The 18,432-nt window shown below is 40.5% G+C and overlaps 1 protein-coding gene across 2 annotated transcripts in view; it reads left to right on the top strand.

The window, feature by feature from the left end:
- The window catches only part of GRID2 (glutamate ionotropic receptor delta type subunit 2), an 845,491-nt gene that overhangs the window by 197,599 nt on the left and 629,460 nt on the right, over positions 1–18,432 (top strand). The window lies entirely within an intron of this gene.

Genomic DNA, 18,432 nt, shown 5'->3' with positions numbered 1-18,432 from the left:
TCTTGAGATAATATGTAGCCTATTCCCAAGTAAGAGTCATTCTCCCTCCCCTCAACAATTCCTCTTTTGAATTGCTGCATTTAAAATGTGAGCAATAAAAGGTTCTGAAGGAGACTTTTTATTGTTATTTTTGCCTCCATTTCATTATGAATTCTTGTGGAATCATCTGTTAATGTTATGAATAAATTCCTATAAGTATTGTCATAAATAGAGTTGTCTAAAATATCTTAATATGCACCCTGAGGAAAGTGCCTGACACATTATTTTACTTGGAAGACTTTTTTATTTAATATTTTTAAAAAGAGGAATGAAAGAAATCCTGTTAAGGTAATGTAATTGATGGACCTTTTGTTAATTATGCTTTCTTTAGAGATCAATGTGTGTGTCACTTTAGAGGAAACATTCAGCTAATATAAGGAGCGACCCAAGACAGGGGAAAATAATTACTTTTTTTATTTTGTTAAATTGTTACAACAATGCATTCTAAATTTCTTAATCTGGCAGATTAGCAGTTATTAGATTAATACCTGGTTACAGTAATTGGATATCAGTAACCGCACCATTAGCAGATAGATCCCATTAACTTGCTTACAGAGCTGTCTTGCATGGCTAATCCAATTTGGGGTTTAGCATTAATTGTAGTCATGCCAAGATGAATGGATATTGGGAGCAGTACCTTTCCAGAAGAAAGAAGATGTGGTTCATTGACGATGGAGCCATTTGGTTTCTCTTGTAAATTCCACCCTTTATGACCTAATACCAGCAGTAGAAAATAGAGGAAGATGAATCTAGTCTAAGTCCTAAGGATATTACCAACTAACTACTAATCTTCCCCAGGATATAATAAAAGAAGGAGTCAGGGACCATAAATACAGCCAGGAGAGAAGGAACTACCTAGCACTTATGCTTGCCCTTGAAAGTTTATGCATGTTGGGTTGGATACATATTTATTAGTTTTATTTCTGAAGTTTCTCATTGTAGAATCCAATAATTGGATGATTTAAGTCCTGTTGATTCTCATGACTTTAAACTGATGCCTCACAGAAGTTTATGGGTCCATTCAAAATAATATCTGATGCAGTATAGATTTACAGAACAAGAAGTTATTGAAAATAGATGGATATGTCTGGGAGTTGGAGGAAGCTATAGATGAAGGCTAGGGGAAGGAAGTTTTCCTGTGTTGTGTTCTGTTCTTTTATTGTTTGGTAACTGCAAGTCCTGTTTCTAGGGGAAAGGTGGGATATAAATAAAGTTATTGATTAATATTATAATCTTAGATTCATTGTCTACCAGATATTATTGACTGGAGGAGGAGTATGCCACATTACTTTTTGAGATTTTTGGTTTTACTTGGGTGATTTTTAAAATTAATTACTTTTACTGGAACACATGAACTTTGCCACATTTATGTTTTCCCCTGTGTTATATAGATGCATATATAACACAGTGGTGCAGTGGTTAAATGCCTGTACTGCAGCCACTCACACAAAACCATAAGGTTGCAAGTTCAATACTAGCAAGGACTCAAGCTCGACTCAGGTTTGCATCCTTCTGAGGTCGCTAAAATGAGTACCCAAATTGTTGGGAACAATTAGCTTACAGTTGTAAACCACTTAGAGACTGTTTAATTCAGTATGAAGTGGAATATAAATGACACTGCTATTGCTATATGTGCATGGATTAAGAACAGGAAAAAGTACACACATTGTAAATGGGATTATATCAATATACTTTTTTTTGGTGGCATTTAACTAATAGGCAGGTACAGTCCTGAGCACTGATAAGACACCATATGAAAGGAATTTGGGTGCAACAAGGCAAACAATTGCCAGCAAATATTGGTAAACCAGTGTTCTCCTAACCCAAATGATATATCTAGACTCAAGACTCTAAATCAGTGATTCCTAAACTCTGGTGTTTTGGACTTTGGCTCCTGGAATTCAAGGCCATTGGCCAAGATGGCTGATGTTTCTGGGAGCTGAAGACCAAAACACCTGGAGGAGCAGCATTTTGGAATCACTTCTCTATACAGTCGGCCCTTCTTATACACAGATTTTTTATACATGGATTCAAGCATCCACGGTATAAAAATGTTCAAAAAAAGTATAAATTTCAAATATCAAACCTTGATTTTTTATAAGGGACATCATTTTGCTATGTTATTATATTTAATGGGACTTGAGCATACACAGATTTTGTTATACATGGGGGATCTTGGAACCAAACCCCAAGGGTCCACTGTACTATAGAGAGAGAAAAATGCAAGTCAGAATCACCCAATGTCAAGTCACCAATGAGGGAAGATCACTGAGTAATCTTGGAATAATCATGGCCTATCATCCTGTCCAGCATTACAGGCTTACTGCAAAGGCACACTGGAGAAGAGTGCAACCTTGAACTCCATGGAGCCAAGATGAGATTTACAAATATCTTAGAAAATAAATATACAACTTGAAAAACTTCAGCAAATTCTATTATAAACTGATCTTCTATTATTAGTGTTGGACAGATCCAGAACAATGCAGTCACTCCACTTTGGTGCTGAAACTGAATGAATGAATGAATGAATGAATGAATGAATAAAGTCATTTGGACGTATATATTGATTTGTGCCATCATTCCTTACATAACACAGTCACCTATCTCAACTGTCCCTTAATCCTGCTGATTTTGTGCAAGTTTGTACTAGATCTGTCAAAAATGGCTTCTCTCCATTAACCCAAATATATTTGCATTATGGACATTTTTGCTAGTTTGTGTGGGCAGGGCAAAATTATGCTACAATTGGGAGGGGGGTGTCCACTTATGAACACCGCATTCACAGACTGCATCCATTTCTTCCACATCCCAGTTTCATTGTGTGTGTGTCTAAAGTATACATTGCTTGATCACATTCTCACCCATTGGCTAAAGCATTTAGCAGTGTGTTGCAGACATTTGAAAAGGGCACATGTTTCTGTGGGCACATTTTCAAATGCACACATTTATTCAGCTATATATTAAAGTTGTAGAGGATTTCAGAGAACATATTCTGTTCGGTTCATGAACAATCCAGAAAGTGAGGACTAAGATGAAGGCAGACTGAAACTGGATTCCTCCCACATCCCTACCGAGAACACTTCTTGCATACCTTCCTTATCAATGGAAGGTGGAAAGTAACGAAGCACAGTACCCCCAACTGGCATAACTCATGCTCTGAAATCTGACACAGTGGAGTCAGACCTTGAAAGACCTCTGTTTTCAGATGATGACTCCCTCCCTGAAACTGAGCTGTTTCTGGCAGATGTCATTCTTGAGGAACTTCAGAAAAATATACCCCTACCTCAGCTAGAATTGTGGGACATTGAGGAGATATTTCCATTCTCATCAGCATGACAGAAGGAATAGGAGGGGCACTGAAGGAGGCAACACATAAACGGAAATCACTGACCAATTAACAAACATGTGTCTCAAGGACAGGAAGCTAGAAATGTCTCAGCAGCTGCTGCAAGTTCTTGTGGTTCTCAATTGTTTATTCTTGTGGTTCTCAACTCATGCTTGTGATTTCTTAAAATATATTCTTGACTTTTTGACTGGTTTATATTTTACAGCTCTTTACTCCTCATTCTATTCTAATCAAATGTGATCACTCGGAGCAATTTAGGCTCCTCAAACTCAGCAGAAAAAGGAATTGCCATTTTTACTGAAGTATCCATGAGGATGCACATTACCAAACATGTGGGCATCTATCCATTTCATATGGATTCATGTGGGTTCACACTTTTCACAGAGTGAAAATGCAGATGCAGATTTTTGCAGGAAAGGGAAGACAAGTGTCAATGAAAAAGTGCAAAAATCCATATCAACTTTCATGTAAACTGGCATGGCTCTGGTTATTGGGATTAATGTTTTGTGTGTGTGTGTGTGTGTGTGTGTGTGTGTGTGATGGATTCTGGAATATCTGAGATCTTGTATCTCTCTTCAGTGAACTTCCCATGTATGATCTGTACTGGCTTGACTCACCTGCAACAGCTTCTCCAGCTGTAGCTTCCCTTCCGTAACACTTGATAACTTTAGGCACAAGACACTAACTAGAATTCTACTGGCAGGAAGTTGCCAGCCAGCAATTTCTATTTCCAGAAAGATGCTTTATGGAGAGTTTAAGTGTTAACAACTAAATTGGCTTCTGTTTTCTGATGCAGGCTGAAATAAAATGGTTAATAAATAATAATAAATAATAATAAAATTTTTATTTATACCCCGCCCTTCCAAAAGATCAGGGCGGCTTACAACATATAAAACATAATACATTCAAAACAGTAAAAGATTAAAAGCATACAGTTACATCCACATAAAAATACAATAAAAAGCCCCATAGCCCAACCTCATGGCCACGGAAGAGGAGGGAGGCCCACAGGATATTTAGTCGGGGAATGCCTGTTGGAATAGGAAGGTTTTTAAGTCCTTCCTAAATTGGGCCAGGGTGGTAGATGAGCGGAGCTCAGTGGGCAGCGTATTCCAAAGGGCTGGGGCAGCTGTGGAAAATGTCCTCCGAGTGGTGGAGGCTAACCTAGCCCCAGGCACCTTCAGTAACTGCTGCCCAGACGTTCTGAGGGTGCGAGGCGGAATGTACGGGGAGAGGCGGTCCTTTAGGTATCCTGGGCCCAAGCCATTTAGGGCTTTATAGGTAATAACCAACGCCTTATATTGAGCTCGGAAGCGAATGGGCAGCCAATGGAGATCTTTTAGTACTGGTGTTATATGGCTGGTCCTGGGAACACCAGTAACCAGCCTGGCTGCCATATTCTGAACCAATTGCAGCTTCCGAGTTTGGTATAAGGGTTGCCCCATGTAGAGTACATTGCAGAAATCCAATCTCGAAGTTACCAGAGCGTGTACAACAGTTTCTAGGTCCCTCTGGGCCAGATATGGGCGCAGCTGGCGGATCAGCCGAAGCTGATAGCAGGCGCTCCTGACCGTCGCACTCACCTGAGCAGTCAGGTGAAGCGACGAGTCAAGAAGCACCCCCAGACTGCGCACAGAGTCCTTCACAGGGAGTGTGACCCTGTTCAGGACAGGTGGAACCACCGCCATTCCTGGACCAGGAGAACCTATCACTAGTACCTCCATTTTCTCTGGATTCAGCTTGAGTCGGTTTTCCCTCATCCAGCCCATTACTGACTCTAGACAGGCCACGAGAGGAGAGACACCATCCCCAGTCACTGCATCAGTCGGAGACATAGAGAAAATGATTTGGGTGTCATCAGCGTACTGATAACCCCGCGCCCCATGTCTCCGGATGATCTCTCCCAGCGGTTTCATGTAAATGTTAAATAGCATGGGAGACAGAATGGCCCCTTGAGGGACCCCGGTTTTAAGGGGCCTCTTGTCGGAGCACACGTCTCCCAGCTGCACCATCTGGGACCTCCCAGAGAGGTAGGAGCGGAACCACTGGAGCGCAGTGCCCCCGATTCCCACCTCTGCCAGGCGCCCCAGAAGGATACCATGGTCTATGGTATCGAAAGCCGCTGAGATGTCCAAGAGCACCAACAGGGACACGCTTCCCCTGTCAATGCCCAGACGGAGATCATCGACCAACTGGAGTAGACACACTGAACATACATAAGTTCTGTAAATAAAATACCAAATTCCCATTGATTCACTGTCTAGTCTGAGTCTAAAAATTGGATTGAAGGCACAGAATTTACTGTGGTTTCTGAAATCTTCCTTGATTTGTAGAACTGTATCTCCCTATAAGCCTGCCTGTGCTCTACCATGTGCAGGGAAAGCCTTTTTCTCAGGTGGCCATCACACTGAGGGTAAAGACGGGAGCAAAGCAGATTGCTCCCATCCTTATCCCATCCCATTCTCACTACTGGGGCAAAGATTATCACACCCCACATGCTTCTCCCATTCTTCTCCCATCAATGAAGTGTAATGGACCTGTCATTTACTATTAATGGGAGTTTCTGTTAATATAGAACATGGGATAATGCTGTGAACTAGATAGCACAATGACATCTTTCCCAGAGAGTCTAGAATGGCCCCCTTCTCATTATCTTTCTACAAGAAGATTTTTTTAAAGCCTTTTTATTTCTATAGACCTTTCAGATGTGATTTTTCAAGGGAAACAGCCCTTGCATAATACTGGACTTTGTGTACTGATGTTATTTTAAATTTCTTTTAACTGGTTTCAAATTTTATGATGGCTTACAGTCAGACACAACTAGACAGTCTTTTTAAAAAAACTTTTGTATGCTGTTAATTTCCAACTGTTTTTGTTTTAACTGTGATGTTAACATATGTGCATACTGGCTTTCTCTGCAATGCTGACTGGAGATGGAAACCATGCAGCCTGGAGTCCCAAGATGGGGAAAAGGTGGGATGATGATGTTGATGACAATGATGGTGATGACAGAAAAATTATTCCAACCTGTCAGGGTGACCATATGTAGAATGGCTTGATGTTCCTATTTTGCTTTCATCCAAGAATGGTATAGCATGTAAAAAATGCTGAGTAGATTTTCAAAAAAGAAAAAGAAAAAGAAAAGAAAAGAAAGAAGCATGGCATGTTCATGAGTTTGGAGGCTTCTTGTGGCTTTTAATCCTTAAAAAGAAAAGGAAGACCAAAACAAAATCCATTCTAGATTTACAATGGGAGGTCTTCTTTATCTTATCTTCTTTCACTTTGCATTGGTCAACATTATCTGTTTTTCTGGGGGCTCAAAAATTTCCCTCACTTATCTCTGCTTCTTCCTTCCCAGGCATTGATCAAATAATCTCAGTGAAATAGAAGTGGAATTCATATTTTTAAAATATGTAACTGGTAAAGATTTCCATTCATCATCTCAAGTAATAAAGCTTTATCTCTTTTGTTGCAGACACTATGATATTCTGGGGACAGTGTAGCAAAATGGAATGCTATAGATAAGCTTTAATAAAATGAACATTTGAAAAATGATTTTATACAAAGTTTATTTGTGAACTCTGCTCACTCTTACTTGTTATAGAAGGAAGAATCTTTTTAAAGTTGGTTTGAATTATACACAGCCACAAGTGCCACTAAAATACTGTGTCAATAATTCTTTGCTTTAAAAAAAGAGAAATCTTTATTGTATAAAGATGAACTTGTTCTTTTTCTTCTAGACATTGTGAAACAAATAGGGTTGTGTGTGTATGTGTGCGTGTATTGCTCCATAGTAGTATAAAACAGAAAGGGGTATTTTTGGATAACACTTTGTGTGTAAAGTGCTTCCCACTAAATAACTTTCTTCATGGAAACCAGTTCCGTTTAGAAATGTCCAGTGAATGTAATCAGTATTACCCTTTCTGTATATCTTGCTTTACAGTATATCTTATCTAAAGAACTTATCTTTATCATATCTAAAACAAGGTCCCTGGACCACTAGACTTAAAATGAGTTGGTTCAAACATAATACTAAATTTCAAGTTAGTCCTTCATATACAAGCTTGCTACATCCCCCCATCTTCACCTTCATCAGGGTCAATGCTCTATAAGTATTGTATTGCATTGTATTACTTTATTTGTACCCCACATGGAACTCAAGAGGGCTATACTTGAAACTTTTCAACTAAACATAGTTTGTTGTTTTCTCAAAGGTAGGAATTATGGTTACTTTGAACTCTCTCTCTCTCTGGCTTTGCTTCGCGAATGAAGATTCAGGAAGGACTCATCCCGCGCTTTGTACAAGTGCGCTGGTGACTAAAAAGGCCAATCCGGGACAAACAGGTCTGGTTGCAGAAAGCACAGCAGAAAGTCTCCTTGGGTGATGTTTCCGGGTTGTGGTTCTTTCTGTGTTGTCGTTTCTCTTTGAGAATTGTTCGGCGTGAGTTTTCGAAAAAGGCTGCAGCATCGTGGATAGTGTGTCTCCATGCCTTCCGATGCGAGGCCAGGGCAGACCATTGTTGGTGATCAATTTGGCCAAGCCTGAGATGTTTCAGGGAGTCCTTGTATCTCTTCTTTGGGGCGCCCCTCTTACACTGACCCATGGTGAGTTCACCATAGAATACTATTTTGGGGAGGTGATGGTCCTTCATCCTAGAAACGTGTCCTGGCCAGGGCAGCTGCGTCCTACAATAACATGGCCTCAATGCTGGTACTTTGAACTACTATCTACCCAAACAAGCCAGGATAAGAAGTGTCAGATTGATCTTGGTTTCTTTGTGTTAATCATAGTTTAAAATTACTACAATTTGTCCTCATTTGGATGAAAATTCAAATTTCAGATAGTTGTAAACAAATATGGAAGCTCCCTATCCCCATCTCCACAAGCCAACGGTTCATGTTCCCTTCAACCTAATGTTGTTCTGTCCAGACAATGCAGGACATTAACCCATGTGGATCCAGTGGATAAAGTGTGATACCATCTCAAAAGGCCCTTAATCTGGTCTAATAATACCTACTGTTTGCAGCAGAAGCCCATGACAGACCACCTAAAAGCGGCGGTCTGCTGGCGCTGCCTGTTGCTCCGCAAGGGAGCCGCAGCATCCAAACCGCGCGACTCCCTCACGGAGCAAAAAGAAGCCCCAAAATGGCGCTTCTTTCCGCGGTGTGGTTATGACACCGTGAGGCACCAATGGAGCACTCGTAGCTTCATATGCTCTTTGTGATGTGCGGATGCAGCGTGTCCACTACATAAAGATGGCGGCCCCCGTGTGTAACGGGCGCCACCATTTTGTACGGACTCAGTCCGTATTAGGGTTAGGGGCATCCAGAAGGGACACCCCTTTCTAACGCTAATACGGACCCAGTCCATACTTTATGCCCGTTTGTAACGGGCCAGAGTTTCTCTGAAATGCTGCCGTGACTTCAGGCACTCCAAACAGCCCTATGCACCCTTTATCTCTTGCTACTGTCATACCTTCTCTGAAGGTTCCCACAATGGCCTGTGGCACTGGAACGGAGTGCCTGGCCATGTAGGTGTAGCCAAGCATTCAATTTCTGCTTCAGCTGTGGCAAGGGCCTTCAGAGAGGATATGATGATGGGTAAGGGGGGCACAACAGTAGTAGATCCACAACACAGAGGTGTGCATGCATATGAGCACCCGGCAGTCACTGTGCCAGTCTTGGGCCTGACTGAGGTGACAACTGCCCATCTTCTTAGGCCTATAGTAGCATCAGATCTAGGGAAGTGTTAAGCCAAAGGATCATACAACTAGTACTATAATGTGGTTTAGAGTATGAATGGGCAACATGTAGCCCCCTAGATTTTTTCTGAACTCTCCTCCAAAAGCACACCATCAACATTAGACGATAAATGCAGCTGCTGATGCTTGCTCTAAAGGACTACCCTTGGTTTGTCACCAAAATTCATGAGCAAATGAGGCAAGCCCCATTAAAACTGACATTTTGAGGTGTTTCCTGCTTGGTAACTAAATTTTGGTGAAGCAGAAAATTCTAGTTGCATTTAACAACTCTGACTGCATTTAACAACTTCTTGTGCAAATTTAAATTGAACAAAATTTGAGGACAGTGGAATAATAAGGGAGACATGTAAGCAAGTGCCATTAAGTTCTATTTTATTTCTGTTGACGATAAGGAACAAATTAAAGCTAAATGAAGTTCATTTGTGTGCCCTCACATGTGAAGAATGTGCACATATTTACATAGCTGGATTCTAAAAGGCTAATACACAGTATCGCTCCTAAGCGTCCTTTCCGGCCCACTTCTAATAAGAAACCCTGGTATATGGAAGATCTCTGGGAAATGAAGCGGGCCGCGCAACGACACCAGTGCTTATCCGACAAGACACTCCATCAGGCTCTTTTGAAGTCTTATGGAGTGGCAATAGGTGCAGCAAAGAACTCCTTCTATGCTGCACGTATTGCGTCTGCAGAGTCACATCCAGCAGAGCTGTTCAGGGTGGTTAGGGAGCTGACTCAGCTTCTTCCCGCTCTGAACCCTATTTTAGAACCAACTAAGGCCTGCTGTGATGATTTTAACAACTGCTTCGCAGATAAAATCTCTTGGATAAGGGCTGATCTCAATGCTGGCATTTCAACAGAGACAATAGAAGAGGTGTCCAGAGCTTCCGTGGACTCCATTAAACTGGATCACTTTGAGTTTGTTGATACTGATGAAGTGGACAAGCTTCTTGGAAGTGTTAAGAAGATGACGTGCTCTCTCAAACCCTGTCCCTCTTGGCTGACTGCCCAGGGTGGTGATGCTGTAACATCATTATTGCAACGCATAATCAATGCATCCTTCAGGGAGGGTAAATTTCCATCTAGTTTAAAATTAGCAACAGTCAAACCGTTGCTAAAAAAAAACCCTCCCTGGACCCCCTGATAAGAAACAACTATAGGCCGGTTTCACTATTGCCATTATTAGGTAAGGTGATCAAGAGAGCGGTTGCCTTCCAACTCCAAGCTGTCTTGGATGAAACCGATTATCTGGACCCATTTCAAACTGGCTTCAGAGTGGGTTATGGAGTTGAGACTGCCATGGTCGCTTTAGTCGATGATCTCCATCTGGGTATCGACAGGGGAAGTGTGACCTTGTTGGTGCTCTTGGGCATCTCAGCAGCTTTCGATACCATTGACCATGGTATCCTTCTGGAACGCCTGAGGGAGTTGGGTATTGGGGGCACTGCGCTCCAGTGGTTCTCATCCTACCTCTCGGGCAGATTCCAGATGGTGAAGTTGGGGGACGCTTGCTCCTCAAAGAGGGAACTCACATTTGGTGTCCCTCAAGGAGCGATTCTGTCCCCCACTTTGTTTAACATTTACATGAAACCGCTGGGAGAGATCATCCAGAGACACGGGGCGCGGTGTTATCAGTATGCCGATGACACCCAAATATGCTTCTCTGTGTCTCCGACTGATTCAATGACTAAGGATGGGGTCTCGCCTCTGAACGCCTGCCTGGAGTTGGTAATGGGTTGGATGAGGGAAAACAAACTCAGTTTGAATCCAGACAAAACGGAAGTACTTGTGATAGGTTCCCCAGGTCCAGGGAAGGAAATTTGTCCACCTGTCCTGGACGGGGTCACACTTCCCCTGAAGGACGAAGTTCTCAGTCTAGGAGTACTTCTGGATTTGTCCCTGCAGTTGACATCTCAAGTAGATGCGATGGTCAGAAGTGCTTGCTACCAACTTCGGTTGATACGCCAGCTGCGACCCTACCTTGAAATGGTGGTACATGCTCTGGTAACCTCTCACTTAGATTTCTGTAATGCGCTCTACATGGGGCAACCCTTGTACCAAGCCTGGAAGCTTCAGTTAGTACAAAACATGGCAGCCAGATTGGTCACTGGTGTTTCCAGGTTTGACCACATAACACCTATTCTGAAAAATCTGTACTGGCTGCCTATTCGCTTCCGAGCACAATACAAGTTGTTGGTTATTACCTATAAAGCCCTACATGGCTTGGGCCCGAGTTACTTGAGGGACCACATCTCCCCATATAATCCGCCCCGCGCACTCAGAACAACTGGGAAGAACTTGCTAGAAATTCCATCATCTAAATATGCTACTACATCCCAGAGGGCCTTCTCAGTAGCGGCCCCACAAATCTGGAACAGTCTTCCCGAGGAACTCCGCCTGATCACCCCCCTAGAAACATTCAAAAAGAGGCTAAAAACTTTCCTCTTCTGTCAAGCCTTCCCCTCTGGAAAATGAAGTTGTGTATTTTGATTCCATCAACCTTCTGCCTCACCCTTTCAAATGATTGTTTAGATTTGTATATTGTATATTGTGTTATTGGTTTTATCTATTTTATGATGTGTTTGTAACTGGTTTTAAATTTTGTGTACATCGCTTTGATCTTCTGGAAAAGTGGTATAAAAATAAAATTTATTATTAAATTTATTATTATTATTAATAAATGGAGGATAAATCTTGACAAGACAGAGGTTTTTGCGTAAGTAGTTCTTGTACCTCTAAAACTAGTATGCATTCTGCCCTAGATTGGGTCGCCTTCTCTATAACAGCAGGTTTGTAGCTTGAGGGTTCATCTTTGTCCAGTTGCTTGATGTGGCCAGCTTTGCCAGTTATCAACTTCAGTTGGTTCACAGTTGCAGCTGAACTTGTATATGGCGTGCATGATCACAGTGATTCATTGTATAGTAGCCTCTAGATTTGATTACTTTAATAAGTTATATATGAGACTACAGTTGTCTCTCCATATTCGCTAGGGTTAGGGGAACAAGACCCCCATGAATATGGAAAAACCACAAATAACAAAAACACTGTTTTTATCTGAGAGGACACCTCTCTAGGAATCTCTAGGTCCTCCAGTGCAACTCTGTGGTCAATGTCCAACATATACTGACCATAGAATGGCACTGGAGTAGCTATAAATGGTCTTTCAGTGCAACTTTTAGTTAATGTTGACCACAGAGTTGCACTGGAGGACCTAGACAGTCCTAGAGAGAACATATTAATGAAATCTGTGAATAATCAAATCTGCAAATATCAAAGTCACAAATATGGATGACTGTACTCTTAAAGACAGCCTGGAATCTTCTGCTGGGACAGAGGGTCACAATAAGAAGTTATTATTCTTAAAAGTTTATCTCTCTCTCTCTCTCTCTCTCTCTCTTTCCCTCTCAATCTCAATCTCAATCTCTCTCTCTCACACACACACACGCACACATTCATATTTTCTTTCTATTTTGCAAGCAGAACTATAGGTGGAACAGTCAGGCAGAATATTGTCCCAGTTCTAGAGGAGCTGCACCACATCCAATTCAAAGTCAAAGATTTAAAGCAATGAATTCCAGTAAAGTAGTTACTTCTAAATAGTTGGGGAGGAGGTAATTGGGAGTTAAATTACATCTAAAAAGATAATAATATACAGAACAAAAGAGAAGTAATTTTAATTGTTGTTAATGAGTAATAGTTTTTAGATACTCTTGAAAGTTACCTTTAAAAGTCACATTTAGGGCAATTTTGACAGACCATTTTTCAGGTTTGATGCCATTCTCTCACCCAACATAAAGAAGTTTTCTTCTCTCCCATGAATATAGCAAGGCAAGATCCAATGTAATGAGCAGTGTGTTCTTGTTCCAACAATGTAAAGTATAATAGCAACAGGTGACATTATAAGTATGATAATAAGCAATATTAAATCATTAAAATTTAAAAGTAATTTTTAAAGGTCTGTTGAAAATGCTGATGCTTACTTCTAAAACCTAAACTTTTTGTGACCCAAATATCTTCCAGCACATTTTTGATACCTTTTGGAAATACTACCTATAAAAGGATGACCAAGGATTTTGAAAATCCCATTTTTAGTTGTTGTCTCCTTCTGACAGAATTCATGTGCCTTTAAAAAATAGTTATATTGGTTAAAGAAACATGGAAAGCATAGAAAGCTTTCTGTATCAATGGGAACAACTAGCATATTTTTGACTAAACTTAATCTAAGTTGACAGGACTGCCCTTAACCTCTCTTTCTCTCTGATCCCTCTCAGTTTAGAAGCTCTCATGAAGAAAGGATAATAAAATATAATAAAATAGTGTCAAGCCATAGAACAAGTTATTTCGGAATGCTGAGAAAGAGCTCTGTGTTCCTAGACTTGCAAAAGCAGCATGAGTCACAGAAATTAGAAACAACTTGTTCTACTAGTTTTGAAAATTGTATTCCATCAAATACTTGAATTCACCTTCCTCTTATAGGGAAAAGAAAAGTTGTTCCTTTGCAGGAAACTGATAGCTGGCTCAACTGAACTCAATATTGTTTCATACTGATGATAGACTGCTTTGCCATGATCCAAGTTTAGACCATCTATTTCTGGTTATTAGCATAGCTTTTTCTTCATGAGTTGTCATAATAAGCAGCTTGGGTGCTCTCAAAATGTGTAATATAATACATACACACACACACACACACACACACACACACACACGTCATGAATTTCTGAGGGAAGATGAGGCCATAGTTTGTTCTGCTAAGCCTTGAGTCTCATGGTAGAAGTGGGCAGTGTCAAACCATGTTTTTTTCTGTGTAGGTGAAATCAGACATGTTTCTGCATATCCAGGCAAGACAATTCCAATGCCAATTTAGATCTAAGGAGGAAATCAGGACCTTGGAAAGCTCTGAGTGGGCCCTGCTGGCTGAGAACACATATAAACCTATTGGTATAAGACAGGAGTAAGCAAATGAATGTCCTCTAAATCAGTGATTCCTAAACTTTGCTCCTCTTTTTGTTTGGGTCTTCATATCACAGAAGTCCCATCCAATGTGGCCAAGAGACAAGAATTATGGGAACTGAAGTACAATACATCTGGTGGGTGAAAGATTGTGAACTACTGCTCCAGATGATTTAGCCACAACTCCTATTTGACCCATCCACACTGACCAATGACAAGGGCAACCAGAATAAGAAGTTTATTTCAATCCCTGGCACAAAACAAGAAAGGAATGAAAATTGGGTTTGAGAAACAGAAATTATTAATTTTGGTGGGGTACCGACCGCCCCAAAGGGGCGGTCTGCCCGCGCCTTGTTTTTCTGCGTGAGGAAGCTGCAGCGGACAAACCGCACGGCTTTCTCATGCAGAAAAAAGAACCCGCAAAAAGCGGGTTCTTTTTGCGGTGCCATAATGATGCCACAGTGTGCCAAGAGTGCCACCACTTTGGCGCCCTTGTCATGTGTGAAGAGTGACAGGCATCTGGAAGGCATCGCCCCTCGCATATGACAAGGCCGGCCTATAGTGCCCGTTTGTCCAGCGCCCTTGTGAATTTTTTTCAGTAGTCTGCTAAACCAGGTGGGCTATTGTGCAGAACACATGAAGTAGAAAGAAGTATTCTCATTTGTGTCCACCAATCTAGGAGAGGGGGCAAATCAAAGCATTCCCCATTGATTGGGGTACCTAAAAATGCCTTCTGGAAAGTGGAAGGGACCAGGAAAATTAGTTTCCATGCAGGCCCTTTCAAAGGGTTTTCTCTGGATCTAAGGATTTTAAGTGTAGAACACCACATTGAAAACTTTCAGTATGCCCCCCCCCCCCCATGCAGTTAACAGCCCTTCCCACATGATGTCAGCCTTTTGATCCTGGACCAAGATTTTCACTGAACTTTGTCACCATAGCTCTAAGTTTCTGGTTCACTTTCTTGCTGTATATTTGACAACAAGTATATTTGAAATTCAGATTTTTATCACATCATCACACTTCATCACATTATTTCCTGTTCATCTTTTTGTTTTGTTTTGTTTTGTTTTGTTTTGTTTTGTTTTGAGCAGTTCTTCTGGGATTCTCTAGAACTCATGCTTTTCTTTTTTAAAAAGAAAATTATATTTGGATGTCATCAGCCAACTGGACAGCTTCACAACTCAGACTTGATTTTGGGTAGTTAATGAAATTGATAATATAGTTGTGACACAAAAACTGGCCATACAAATTGCTGCACATATATGAATCTATTTGAATACCTGCACTTTTTTTTTCACAGCATCAGAACTCTTAAGCAATTTGTAATGGCAACATGCTTTGTTTTGTTTTTGTTTTGTTTGTTTTATTTTTGCTTCCCCTTTAATTAACCCCATGAGATAGCTAAAGGTTCTTATCTCTTCTTTAAACTTATATAAAGAGGACATGTTACAGATTTTACCCCACTGTGTTTCATGCTCTGGTAATCACCTGTTGCGATTCAGCTACTGGCTAGAACTTCAGATGGTACTGTCAGATAAATCATGTTGCACTGATTCTGAATGAGGTTCACTATAGTTGTTCACTTCCACAGATTTCTTTAAAACTCAAATGTCAGCAAGACATAACAGCCTGACCATGACTCAAGTACATCTACAGTGTAAAAAAAAAAGAACTTTGATACTTTAACTGTTATGGCTCCATCGTATAGAATCCTGGGATGTGTGGTTTTGTGAGGCTCCAACACTCTTTGGCAAAGAAAGTTAATGATCTTGTAAAATTACAACTCCAAGGATTCCATAGTGTGGAGTTACAACACTTGAAGTAGTGTCAAACTGCATTATTTCTACAGCTTAGATGCACCCTTTCTCTCAAAAAGAGACCCAAGGTGGATTACAAGTCAACTCCCTAATAAACACAATCACTACACCACCTGCATGTGAGAGAGCCTTTTTGTTTGGGATTTGTGGTGAGTCTGGCAATGTATTCACAGTAGTGAGCACCCCAAACTGGAAAGAGGGGATGACATGCAGCCACGGATGCAATACAGAAACTGTTTTGACACCAACTTGAATCCTTTCTCTTTAACCTGGCATTTTATTTGTCAGATTTATCATAGTTGCTGGTGTGTGCACATCTGTTTGTTCTCTGATGATGATCATAAGATACGTTTGGGTATTTTTATTGTTTTAATTACAGTTGTGCACTGCCCTAGCATCTGTAAGGATGGTGGGCAGATAAACACTCTTTTAATTAATATGTACTAGCTAAACAAAAATTAAAATGTTAAACAAACTCAACACATATTTGGCATGATACAATTTGTTTGTTTTTTTGTTTGTTTGTTTTTTATTTGTCCTTTACATAGAGGCTCCTGGCTTAGAAAGATTTCCTGTAATGCTCATGTGACTTGGCAACATTGCTTCAATCATGTGTGCATTTTAGAGTGTTTATGCTGAAGAATGTGTCCAAAATAAGCCTTGTACTATTGACAGAATGTACAAGTCTCTCAAAAGTTTTAAATAACAGTAAACAATCATTGACTATCTCATAAAGTTAATAAGGTAATATTAAAAATCATGATGATGATGATGATGATGATGATGATGATGATGATGATGATGATGATGATGATTTGTTATCCACCTCTTCCCCAAGGATCAAGGTGACATACTACATAGATTAAAATATGATATATAACTAAAGACATGAAACCATTTAAACACGTATGTTAAAACACATACTGTAATCATAGCAGTAAGAGGTCCAATACACATTAAAATCATCTAGACATAACATTTAAAACATATCAATTTAAAAGTCATAGTTTAAAATTGTCTGGGTGGGCCTGCTAGAAAAGATGGTACTTTAATACTGTTTTAAAACCATGCAGCATATCTCTTCCAGCAAGTCATTCTACAGTGCGGGGGTAGCCAATGAAAAGGTTATCTGGGTGACAGTTGCTAATCTAATCCTGGGTGGTTGAAGTAAATGTCCCTCATAGCACCTGAGTCTATGTAAAAAGTCTAAAAAGGCAGTCCTTTGACTGTATATTCAATTTGCCCTCGCCTCCCTTTGAATAGCCAAGTGGAGGCAAGTAATCTGAATTTTTCACTCATCCTTAAGTAACAAAAGTGATCTGAATCACCCAGCTCTAGTTTAAAAGAACTGGTCCCCTACAGATCTTTAGGGAACATTACTGCTTTCATCCTTCCATTCTGTGAAGTCAATTTGTCCTTGTTTTCTGCTTCTTTTGCCCATGGCCAAAACCTTTCCCTAGTTTTCTATATGGATGGGATTTTCTTTCTCCTTTAAAAAAAAATGTAAGTGCACTCAGCCATATACATTATCACCTACAATCTGAAATCATTCAGATCACATAGCTTTTCCACCTTTTTTTGCTGTTGATTTAAGATCTTGGCTTAAATTGAAATTACTGAACAAACTTCAAGCATCTCAGTGGTAGGGACGATGAAGAGGTGCATTTGTTTTGCATTGTTCAGTGAAATTAGCAAATACTCTGAATAAAAGTGTGAATTTGAATATGGTTATCCTTCAGTATTCATATTTCTCATAACTGTGTGATGGAATTCTCCAAACAAAAATGTATACAGACATGTACTTAGGGAGATGGGTATATTTAGCCTGGAGAAGAGAAGCTTAAGGTGTGATGTGATAGCTCTGTATAAGTATTTGAAAGGTGTTATACTAAGGATGGAGCAAGTTTGTTTTCTGCTGCTCCAGAGAATAGGACACAAAACAATGCATGGAAGCTACAGGAAAAGAAATTTCATCTAAACATTAGGAGGAACATCCTGTCAGTAAGAGCTGTTCCACAATGGAACACACTCACTTGGAGAGTGGCGGAGTCTCCTTCTTTGCAGGTCTTTAAACAGAGTCTAGATGGGCATCGGTTGAGGGGTGCTTTCATTGTGTATTCCTGCATGGACTGGATGGCCTTTGTGGTCTTTTCTAACTCTATGATTCTATGATTCCGAAAGTGTTATGCATTTGCTTGCAAATTTCACGCAAAGATTAATCAGATGAATAACCTTCCCTCCTTCCCAACTGCTACTGACCAGGACTCAAAGGGAGAGAAGAAGAGGCAGGCACAATCCCAGCATGCCTAGAAGTAGATGAAAGGTGCTCCCTCTATCCTAACTCTCACTGGCCTCGGAGGGAGAGAAGAAGAGATGGTATGTGCTGGACTTAAGCCCTTCTTGCACTACCATCCCCTTTTCCTCTTGCATCATGTCTTAATTAAATCATAAGTCCAGGACAGGGAACTGTTTTGTTGTTCTTTTACATGTAAAGCATCACGTACAGTGATGACATGATCAC

Source organism: Sceloporus undulatus, chromosome 5 (genome assembly GCF_019175285.1).
Source record: "Sceloporus undulatus isolate JIND9_A2432 ecotype Alabama chromosome 5, SceUnd_v1.1, whole genome shotgun sequence".
NCBI lineage: Eukaryota > Metazoa > Chordata > Lepidosauria > Squamata > Phrynosomatidae > Sceloporus > Sceloporus undulatus.
The sequence above is the reverse complement of the archived record's forward strand: the minus strand, read 5'-3'. Positions and strand labels throughout refer to the sequence as shown.